This window comes from Erpetoichthys calabaricus, chromosome 4 (assembly GCF_900747795.2).
Source record: "Erpetoichthys calabaricus chromosome 4, fErpCal1.3, whole genome shotgun sequence".
In the NCBI taxonomy this organism is placed as follows: domain Eukaryota; kingdom Metazoa; phylum Chordata; class Cladistia; order Polypteriformes; family Polypteridae; genus Erpetoichthys; species Erpetoichthys calabaricus.
This window is the reverse complement of record NC_041397.2, coordinates 33,416,437-33,428,347: the sequence shown is the minus strand read 5'-3', so window position 1 is coordinate 33,428,347 and position 11,911 is coordinate 33,416,437. Positions and strand designations below refer to the sequence as shown.

General features: G+C 38.0%; 1 long non-coding RNA gene across 1 annotated transcript; it reads right to left on the bottom strand.

Annotated features, from left to right (window-relative positions):
• Positions 1-1,229: 1,229 nt before the first annotated feature.
• LOC127527671 (uncharacterized) lies at positions 1,230-11,892 on the bottom strand. The gene is made up of 3 exons (XR_007934855.1): positions 11,748-11,892; positions 9,932-10,000; positions 1,230-1,832 (listed from the first exon to the last, which is right to left on the bottom strand). It is a non-coding gene; the product is annotated as an uncharacterized LOC127527671 (long non-coding RNA).
• Between the last annotated feature and the right edge of the window lie 19 nt (positions 11,893-11,911).

Here is an 11,911-nt window from a genome sequence, read left to right as displayed (position 1 = left end):
GATGGATGTAATCATTAAATGTCTTTTTCAGAGATACTTTCTGTCCTTGGAATTTAGTGGATGTTTCAGGCAATTCACAACACAGCGAAGCCAAACGTTTTCTCACCGTGATGATACCTCGCACTGGTGGAGTCTCGCAAGTATAAACAGTAAAGAGCTAGCGTAGCAGTACCCTCCGCTGGAGCATGCGTCGCGTGAAGTATAAACCTGGCCTAACTCTCAGTTCTTCACTTTTGCTCTTCAGTTTCTACCCATATTTTATTAAACCAAACAGTTCACGATGAATACACACAGGTGTAAAGAGAAACAGGTTAAATGGAGAGACACTGGTTCACTTGTGATTTTTGTTTTATTGCTGCTGTTTAAGACTAAAATAAGCAATAAAAGGTTGGAAGTATTAACAAGGAAGACAACTAAAATAAACCAAAAAATGTTGCTCAAGCAACAAGCACTTCAACAGCAATAATTGACTTCTCATTAAGAAACTGTGTTGGGACAAAAACCTGCAGACACTACAGCCATAGGGCTGACATTGCAGACCCCGACTTTACAGTGTGAAGACCCACGCTAGAGTATAAGCAGATTATGTGATATTTCTTGTCATGCAAAGCACATTACATATAACACTCTTAACAGTCATGATAAAAGTTTTTATGTTCAACCCTTGAAAATGTCCACAATTGGAAAATTTTTAAGTAACCAGCATCTTTTAATCTGGTTGTCTAACTTTGCTCTCTTGAGTTCAGTTTGCCTTTTCCTTTTTCCGTGGCATTTGTGTAGGTGGTAAAGGTACTAATGAAAGATGTACAGGATGGAAAAAAGGAATATGAAAAAGAACAATTTTAACTGACTTCTTTTAAAAATAGTGAGCACTATTGTCTTTGGCAGATGGAAGCTTGTCAGACTAGTCTAGGGGCCTCCTGTATTAACCTTGCTGAAATTCCATACTGAAATTTTGCTTAAGCTTGAAAAGCAAAAACAAATGTCATTTATAAAACCTTAAATGCGACAAGTCCCATGTCAGGATCATTTATAAATCTCAAATCATCTTAAAACTATGTGTGTGTGTGTGTGTGTGTACATGCATGATCTTTTAGCCTCTCCCTGTCACCTCCCTTCATTGACCATATACAGCTTTAAAAACACGCCCATTTTGAATATTCATGACCTACAGGTGTATCTCAATAAATTAGAATATTGTCAAAAAGTTAATTTATTTCAGTAATTCAAATAGTGGAACTCCTATATAGATTCATTACACACATAGTGATATATTTCAAGCTTTTATTTCTTTTGATTTTGCTGATTATAGCTAATGAAAACCCAAAATTCAGTATCTCAGAAAATTACAATATTACATAAGACCAATAAAAAATGAATTTTAATACAAAAATGTTTTGTTACTGAAATGTATGACCATGTACACACTTTTTGCTTGGTCAGGGCTGTAGTCATCCTATAAATTTGACCATGTTCCTAAGTGACGTTTTTACTTTCAGACAATGAGAGAACACACAGAAAAGCAACTTGAGTGAATGTGAACTTGAAGTACTACTGACATTTGGGAGAGTTTAAGGAGTAGCCTGGGAGGATTGGTCCATAGATGCACTGTATTAACTAAAGCAGCACTCAAATAGAAGGTATCTTTTCCACAATCATTTTTAAAGGCAATCATTAATGTTTTGTTAATAATCAATGAATTAGGTGCTCAGTGTCACAGTGGCAGTGCCGTAGTCTCTTAGTTGATGAGTCGGGGGTTCACGTCCAGGCTGCTCCTTGTGTGAAGGACGTAGGTTTTCCCCAGTTTACTCCCGCTGCCTCAACATCTTGCCCTGGTAAGTGGGTTTAGAGAATGGATAAATCAATAAATGTTCTAATCCTTTCTTCCCAAAGCAACTTGTATGTCACCAGTCCTTTAAGTAGATAAAGACACTGCACATTTTCAGAGTTAGTTCACTGTTTCAGATTTAGCTTAAGAGAGGTAATGTTAAAAAAAAAAAAAAAAGTAAAATCTGTCTCTTTAAGAAAAAAATAACAGAAAACACTGAACTTTGCATCACTTAACTAAGTCACACCCAAATGTTACTTTATACCTACATGCTCTATAATCCTTAAAATAACAAGATTCTTGTTTTACCACAATTAAAATAGACAAACTTAGACATTTAAATATCATTTGTGGACTTTGTGTCATTTTTCGTGATTATGACTGATTTAGACACCATAGAGCTGTTTTGTTGGAGTTGAGTGATGAATTGTGGCCAACATTAGAGAGACTGTCACTCAAATCACGTGATCCCCGTTCTGTTACAGGTTTACAGACTGACGCATCACTGAAAAGTGCAGTTAAACGAGATTTCCTGATTTCACTTCATTGTATTCTCAACTGGATTTGATGAAATATGAACACCAGAAATGTCTGTAAAGGACTTGCAGATGGTCAATGCTGTTCATAACTTTAAGCCAATTTCCACACCTAGTTCAGGTTTTAAAAACTCAGACTTTGGCATAAGAAATGGTTTACACGTTTGTGAGCGTGAGGAATTTTTATACGTGAAGCCCCAGATCCTTTAGTGATGGCCCAAAGACACCTGGATAACCAAACCTTATTATGAGGGATTAAGTGAACAAGTGTATCAGAGACCATCCTGACCGTCTTTATTCCTACAGTCCTGTGCAAAGGGCTTGAAACCTTTGGTCAAATTACTGTAAATGTTTTGTTGATTCTTCTTAAGTGAAAAGAATTTACCACAACATTTGCATGGAACAAACTAAACTATGAGGGATTTCCACAAATTCTAATGCACTCTTTCTTTATTTGCTGAGTTTCGTAGATTGGAAAAAGTAAAACCTAGAATGTGGTAAGTGCAACATATTGTTCAGGTTCTCGATTAGCACTTGGTGTAAGCCTCCTTTTGAGAGAAATCCCAGCATCCAGTCTTTCTATTACTACTTTAGGAATGTCCTTGTTTCTTGCAGACTGTTTCTAGCTGACAAATATTATTAGGTTGTCTTACAAGCCCTGCATGTTTAAGATCTACCCACAGATTCTCAAAAGTATTCAAATCTGGGGACTGTGTGGGCCATTCCAAAACCTAATACTTTCATTTTATGAAGTACTTCATGGTTGATTTTTAAGGCTTTTGTTGACTTTTTGTCTTGTAATGTCTAACCTCTTTTCAGCCTCAGTTTCTTCTGACTGACTGGGGCATATCAGCTTCCAGGATTTTTGACACATAGTAGAATCCATGTTTCTCTGTGTCCACACAATATTTTTGTGCCACTAGCTTAATTGATCAGCCCCCATTAATTTCAAAGGTGCTAAATGTCCCTTTGGTGACTGAAGCATTATTTTGTTTCATCAGACCCCAATGATCTAAAACTTATGCTGCCTATTTCAGACATTGATTTTTGTAATTTAAACAGGGGTGCGGAAATCCAACGCCCGACTCGTCCGACACTGGTAAATTGACCATCGGACAAGCGTGTTTTTCTGGTTTCAGTTGTCCGCGGACAAGTGCAATTTTCTTGGGAAAAAATATATGTGCTGTGCAGGGCACATTTTACCACTACTTTCACATTTTAAACATTTGGGTATGTACTTTGTGCGGAAACAGTCTACTTAGGCATGTTCTTCATGTCTCAAATTGGTCTTCAATATTGTTTACAAAATGACGGCTGATTTTTCAAAGGGGAAGCACTGTTACGGTCTTACATAAGTATTTTACCCTACTATTTACACGCTTGGAGATGCGGTCATTTTTTTCATGCCGATATTACGATGTAATCTGATGATTTTTCATTATAAATCAATAACTTTTATATATTACCAGTAACGGCACACTGCACGATAACATGCAGTGAATACACTTGACTTGAGTATTCCTAGTTTTCATCCTCTTTCTTTCTCTGTACGTTTACCATTCGTTTGCTCAGAGGTTGATGTGCTTGCTGCTTCCTGAGCAGCTCTTCTTTTCTCCACCCTAGCGGCCCGCTGCTTCTCTTCTTTTGTTGGCATCTTTTCGCGTTAAAACTGATTTAGTTTTTGTGTTGCAATTACTTAGTACGTTTTCTTTAATTTTTCACTTAAGCTGGCACTTAAGTCTTCAATCTGCCTCAAGAATGATTAGCGAAGGTGGTGGGGAATGAGAACGGCTCCCATACGCATGCGCCACCCTGCTGCGCAGTGCCGAGAGTTGATTCAACAATAAAATAAAAATAAAGAATAATACAAATCATCACCCCAAAAGTGGATAGTAGACGTCATGTAGTATACTGTATGTGTACCAAATTTCAAGTCAAAAGGTGAAATGGTTTGCAAGCTACAGGTGATTTAAAATCCTGGACAGACAAACGAACAGCCACGGTAGAGTATTATAGAAGAAGATTGATAAAATTCATTGCTTCTACATAAAAATGCAGTCATTTTACTTACAAATGTTTTCACCACATAACAAAGCTTGTTTGGCAGTTAATCTTTCCTGAAATTTGCGATTTCGTGTAGGTTGAGATATATTGAGCAGTTAAATTTATTGCGTGACAACATCAATTTTGATTAGCGGCCAATAAATCGTTTTTGATTAGCGAATATTTCATATAAAACAAGTTGGTTTTGTGCTGTCAGAATGTTTTCTCCTTTATTTTTAATAAACTAACGGTTTCCAAAGGTTATGAAATATCTATAAAAATCTTCACTGTAACTGTAATATGTGAAACACAACTAATGTAGCTATAATGAAGGCATTGTTTATTAGTGAGTTAAAATGATAAGGGAATCTTTTATATAATGTTCTAGAGCAAGGTGGCAAAATACTACTCCCTGAAAGAACTTTTTTCAGTTTTAAAATGGAAGGCAGTTTTGGTATCAATAAAAGAGATCAGAAAAAATAACAAATGTGAAAAATAGTTTATTTGTTTATGGGCAAGTGAATTTAACTGGCAGACAAGTGGATTTTCTAAGTTTACTTGTCCATGGACAAGTAGAAAAAAATGTGATTTCCACAGCCCTGAATGAGATCACAAGTATGGTTTTCTTTTGATAACTACTCCATTATGGAAACTGTACTGAACAGCAGACTGGTGCAGCCCTCTTCCTAGGCCCGCTAAACCATGCAAGCCCCCTTCTGTAAGCATATTGCCTAAATAAACAAGAGTAAGAATTTTGTGCAGATGCTATAAGTTTGTATTACCTTTTGCTAAATAGCATTCAATGTTGTTTACTTAGGAAACCTTAAATTCATGAACTCCAGAGAGTCGCTACAGAGTCGCATGAAAAATGTTGCAGTGCAGTTAGTGGCAGTTTGACTAATTTTGACTTAGAAGAGTGAATACATTCAGAAAACAATAAAGGGACATTACTCCAGTGTCTGCTTAGAGTGAAGCCCACCAACAAAAGTGCTGACATTTGAGAACAAAGCTTGAACAGTGACAATTATGGCAATGCTGTGGCTTTATATACAGTATTGAACTTCTGAGTACATGTGGTGGGTGAGCAGGTGTTTCAAAATATAAATGTTAAATGATTTGAAAACTTTGTTTTGCATAAGAAGCATTCTCATCTCCAGTGTTGTATAAATTTGTACTGGGCAGCATGATAAGATAAACTCTTATGTGGGTCACTTAACTACCAGGTGTTTGCTTTAATGTGTGGGTGTGTAAACTAAGAATGGGCACACTCCATAAACCTTACTAGTTCAATAAGGTTCACCACCACCACCACCACTGTTCAAAAGCTCTGTGGACTTAATTCCTTTTTTTTCCCCCAGAGAGTCCAAAAGGCAAAAAAAATAAAGATCCAGCCAGAGTGATCAGCGTGTCACAGTCCACTTGATAGCCTGCTGTTTACAGTGGTCACACCGGGTGGTGGTACTTCTTTAGGTGAAAACACTTTAGAAAACTGGGTATGGAGCACGTGAGTTTGTAAGAAAGTGTAGCTAACCTTACAACAGCCAGCCAGCCAGCATGTGCAGCACCGCTTATTAGCTTTAGAAAAGTAGAACTGCCTCTCAGGTTGAACAACTATTGAATTTAATTATGTATTAGCTTGTTTATACAGGAAAAGTTTAAAAAAAATAACATTACAAAAAATTACAATGTTACTGGTCTGACTTCCTTTTCTGCAGTAAATTAAATAAGACAACAATAATCACCCGGATAAATAATAATGCATAGGAGTATCCAAGTATCACAACAGCATTACTAAAACATGGCAGTAAGATAAACAAAACAAGGACAATTTGAGGAATAATCTGAACTGTAAATGTTTATAGAGTATAACACCAAACGACGCTCACAGCTCAACCCTTGAAGCAGACATAGCCCTTGTAATGCACTCTGCTGTCTTGTGGTAATACACAACCGAACAAAGTTACAAAGTAAGGAGGAAGGTAGAAATACTTGTGTAGTTAGAAAACATCAAGGCCTTAGCTTTGGGTAATGCAACACCATGGGGAGTCCAAAAAGGGAACTGGAAGATGAACCTCGTCTGCTCTTTTATGAAGCCTGTCAGTGTGTGTTTTAGTGGTACAGGAGCAAAATATGATTGAATGGAGACGGAGAGAGAGAGATGTGGGGGTATTTTTCTTTTTTAATCAAAGATGTTATGGTTCAGTTTACATTTTTGAATATGGATTTGACAGGTAAGAAACCAAGATGAATATCAAAATATTTATACTTTATAATTATTAAAAATTGATATGCACAGTTTACAGGACATGCCATTGATAGACAGGTAGGAAAATGTTTATATTCCTTTTTCTTTAATACATAAATGATTCAACTGCAACCAGAGTTGTTAACAAATGGTTCAATCAGAGAAATAATTATCATCAGCAAATAAAACACGGTCAGAGCATTTACAGATGGAAGATCACTCATATATATATATATATATATATATTATAAATGAAAAAGTAAAGGGCCAGGATACACACAGAAGGAGAAGATGCAGCTTAGTCTAGTTTAACTGCTGATTCCTGTTTGTCAGATAAAGTGTCTTTACAACAGTAAAGGAGAGTGGAAGGGATCTTAATTTATCAGAAGAAATTGACAGTGCATGCTATCAAAAACTTTATGAAATCCAATAAAAGCCCCAGTTATATGGCCATTATTGAGGGAGTTGCAGAGTTCCTTTTCAAAAGCTTCTGATTCGATATGCACGTGTAGACATATTAATAGGATTAGTAAAAGTTATAGGAAACTTGAATAGGGACATTAACACAGATATTTAAAATAAAATTAGTATTTATAAACTGGCATTACAGATTTGGCCCCATCGAACCCATAGACACTCTTCCTAGTTTTACTTCATGTAAAAGTCGTCCTAATGTATACCAGAAACATTTGAGGCAGGTCCAGGATTAAGATCTACGTTACCAAACAAACAATATAAAAATCACAGCTTTAGTTGTTATGGATTATCCACATGTTTATATCAAAATTCACTGTTTTCATAGCCGCTGGACTGCTACAGTGTGCAGAGTGTTACAAAGACACTGAACTGTCTGACATTGGCATCTCAAAGATCAGTTAGTCCTGCGTTGGTATCTTTGGTCAACCACAAACCTCATGAGGGTAGGCCCAATTGGATTGATCATCCCTTACATTTCTGTAATTTTGAAAAGCATCCACCATCTTTGAATGTTCTGAGATGAGCTTTGAGTAGCTAAGATTGATATCTGGCGAGTATTTTCAAACTGGGACTCGAATTCAGACAGCGGCTAGGTAGCAGGAATATCACAAACACAAATAAATACAAATTTACCAACATAGGGTTCCGACTGACATATTTATCTGATTGTAGCTCTTTGCTGATATTGTTGGTAGCTTTAAGATGACACGTTCATTCATTTTGCCTGATTCCTTGTTCGTTCACGCAATCCATATACTGTGAAAGTGGGTCATAAAAGATAACGTATACATAGAGCATAAGACTTGATAATGAACACATTGTACAACAGACTAAATTTTTTAATCTCTCCCTTCATCTTCTCTAATGGCAGCCTTTTCTCACCTTCCCTCCTGTTTTCTCCTTTCGTCTGCTCCGGACTTGTTCCCTCCGTCTCCTGTTCACTTTACCTGCTCTTTCCTTTTCAGTTGCACACCTGATGGTGACTACAGAGCCAGGACATTGTGTCTTTAACCTTCTTTACTTTTCAGCATGGAAGTAACTTTTTTGAGCAACCGTTTGATACGTACTGCTGTCTCACTCCTTGGCAACTCACTGACCCATTGAGTCTTCCATTGATAAGGAACTTGAGAGAAACTTTCAGTCGCACCATTCGGTCCATCAGTCCTGTTTGTTTAGCTCACTGAGCGGGGAGCACAAAAAATAAATGGGAATGGCAAAGGCTGAGGAAGAGAGGGGTGGTGGGGGGGTCTCGATTGCAGTCACACCAGAAGAAGTGTATCCAGGATTTGAATTTTGGTAGAATATCGCAGGCATTCCATCTTTGACTTAAAAATGTTGTATGTTTTAACTGAATAAAGTGAGCGGGTCCCGCTACATTTCAGGCCTCTTTTATGCCAATGTTGAATTAGAAATAAACTTCAGAATTCATGATGCTTTCAAAGGGTGATGTTGAGACCAATCAGCTGTCTGTTGAGTCAGTGTCATGGTTAATTTGCTTTTTAATACATTGTCATACACAGCAGTGAAATAATAAGGGACGCTTCAAATGTATCTTCCAGTTTAGGGTCGTCGATAGGCGGATCAGATCAGTGTCTGCTGTTACGCCAACATGGCACCAGTCAGTTGTAGCGAAGAGGGAGCCGAGCTGAAAAGCAACACTCTCGATTTACTGGACGGTTGGCGTCCTACTCCTCAGCTTTGGACAGGAGCGGTGGGTGGCAACTGAAAGAACAAGGTCGTGGGTACAAGCGGTAAAACCAGATTTCCTTTGCAGGGTGTCTGGGCTCAGCCTCATGGATAGGGCGAGGAACGCAGACATTCAGCAGGAGCTCAAAGTAGAGCCACTGCTACCCCACATCGACAGGAGCTCTCTGTGGAGATGTTCTGTGCACGTTAATTCTTTGCATTTATATAGCGCTTTTCTCACTACTCAAAGTCCTTAGCAATTGCAGGTTAAGGGCCCAACAGAGCAGAGTCCCTTTTAGCATTTACAGGATTCGAACCGGCAACCTTTCCGATTTCTAGTGCAGATTCCTAGCCTCAGAGCCAGAACAAGACCTAGGACATGCTGGAGACATGGGAACACCTTGGTATGCCCTCAGAAGAGGCAGCAGGAAAAGGGATATCTGGGCATCTTAGACTGCTGAGACGGAGAAGAAGCAGAAAATGGATAGAGGGAATGGCGTGGTAGTTTTCTGATGCTAATACTTCATCACAAACATGATGATGATGATAATAAAATTCAAATTAGTAGGAGAAGAAAAACAAGGAAACTATAATACGGTAAGATGTTATGCTAAACTGGCCGTAACTGTTGCTATTTTGCACAACATCAAGAATCACAATATAGGAAGACCGAGACACCCCTGTAATTTCTTACAAATGATTGTCTTCTTCTGTGGTCATTGTTTGTGCCGCTCTCTACCTGAACATCATCTTCTAACAGCTTGGATGGCAACAAATGTAAAAATCCTTAGAGAACATTATCATCAGGTAATACAAGGATTATTGAATCAAATTACCAAGGTGGAGGAATTAAATATATTTAGAGCAATAACACAGGCTAAAAATAGTTTTAAGCAAAAATTAACACTGTCTTCTATTCTATTGTTTAGAAAGAAATTATGTTCACGGATGATGGCTATGTCCGAACCAAAAACATCCTCTTCTGGACCAAGAGACCAACAACACTGAATGCTGAATCTCAACTTGAGCTGCAGACAATATCTCCTGGTCCAGAACAGGTAAGTGCAATTCATTTATCTCCTAAAACAGATTCTACTTCAAAAGAATTAGACTTACCTGTGGCTGTAACCGTATCTGCATCATGTGTATGTGTGGACTCTGGCTCGTCGGACTCCAGCATTAGACCTATAAAACAAGAAATAAAAAAGGTTAATTTACAAAAAACGAAGGAAGATAGGATGATGAAAGGCAGTGATCATAAGAACAAAATGTTAGACGTTGCTTCTTCTGAAATCTCTCCTTTGGGACAGTCATCCCCTAAGAAGCAGAATAAGGTTGTACCTGATAGGGTTTCCCAATTTAAAGAGTTGGTGGCCTGATTTTAAACAGCCATGTTTGTTTAAATCACCACAGACTCGCGTTAAAGAGGTAATATGTAATGTAGAACTGATGGAAATATTACTTAAGAAAGAGCTGGATGAAAAATTAATACGTGAACTTTTTAAAGTCTTTAGAAATTGTTTTCCTCAAGCATTTTTATCGTTTGTCTTACCTCCTAATTTGGATGATTCAGACATTGCGGATATAACAAATACTGTAATTGGCAGTGGACTTTTGAGGATATACTTACCGGTCGTTCTGATGTAACTCTAAATATTCTGTTGCCAGATAAAATTCAAAAATATATTTGTTTAGAGCCACAATTGGCATTTGAGTATTTGTCGAGGTGGGTCTCATATTTTGATGTTCATCCTATACCCCCAATATCAAGGGGGATACAGATGGCCTTCTCCTCGCCCAAATACTTAACTTAAAGGCAATAACTAGGAGCCCTGATGTTAAGTCAGTGATGTAGGGCTAAAGATATGATTTACAGTTTGTTAACCCTAGTTATGCCTAATTTTAAAATTTATATACCGTCCCTAATGTTAACATCAGGGCTCATTTTAAAAAAGTATTAAGTCAGTGAAGGGCACGTGTTTTAACCCTAATTATGAATCTGTTTGGAAGTTTAGATGTTTTTGTGAGGACTATTGTATACAGTGTATTTATGAAATATTAAATTTTAAAAGACTAATTTAGACCTAATCTTTATGAGCCATCTATTTATGGTTCTCTTTAACAGTCATTATTTAATAAGTGTTAGGTACTGATTAAATAGTCTTTTATAAATCTATTTATTTAATATTAGAGATTTCTATGTCGATTGTTAAAATTGTTGGAAAATTAATGTTAATACTCTTATCCAGTGTACCTGCGCAGTGTTTCCCGAGGGGCGCATCCTCCACTAACCCTAACCCACCCCAGGCTTGGGGCAGCTTACGCACTCTCCTAAATCCAGCTGAAGGCAAGAGTAGTCTCCTAAATTAAGAAATTTGATAAAATGCATCCACTCTTAACTCCTAGCAGTAGTAACACATTTGCTCTTTCCTCACTGAAGCTCAAAGTTAGTCTTGTTAGGCGCAATTAAATGCGAACTCAAACCAGATCAGCGTGGGATTATCTTGAGCTGATGGCACACTGCAACAGACCCCTAGTTAGATTAGAAGAACTTTTATTATTCATAGACAGAAATGTACGTGCGTGTCTTTTGTCATGTTTAAATATTGTACAAAGCATTTTCAGGATTCGAGAAAGGCACTATACTGTATAAATAAACCATGTGCTAACAGATATGGTGAGGCCTCGTCCAAGGAGCCGCACAACACACAGGTTCATGTAACCGGTCTTGCGGGGCGACCGATGAACAACTAAAGTGAAATTCTTAAAGTAAAAAGGGAAAAAAAAATAAAAACAACAATGCCGCGTGCATTCTGACCGGGCGTCCCATCCAGGGCGGCTCCCCGTCTTGACTCCCGTGGACTGAGCGGCTTCAGGACTGGATGGACTGGGACGGCGAGAGCGTATCGATCCGTTCCGAATGTCGACTTACATAAACCGGTGATTTTACAAGAGTAACCTGCGAGGTTCTCCGGACACCCAGCGTGGTGGAGCGAAAATAAAAAGCCGAGGAGTCCGAATCTGCCGCTGCTCAGACTTCACAACTTCATGGGCTTCGCTGTCTGCTTGCTGTCATTGGTGCGTTTTATTATGGGA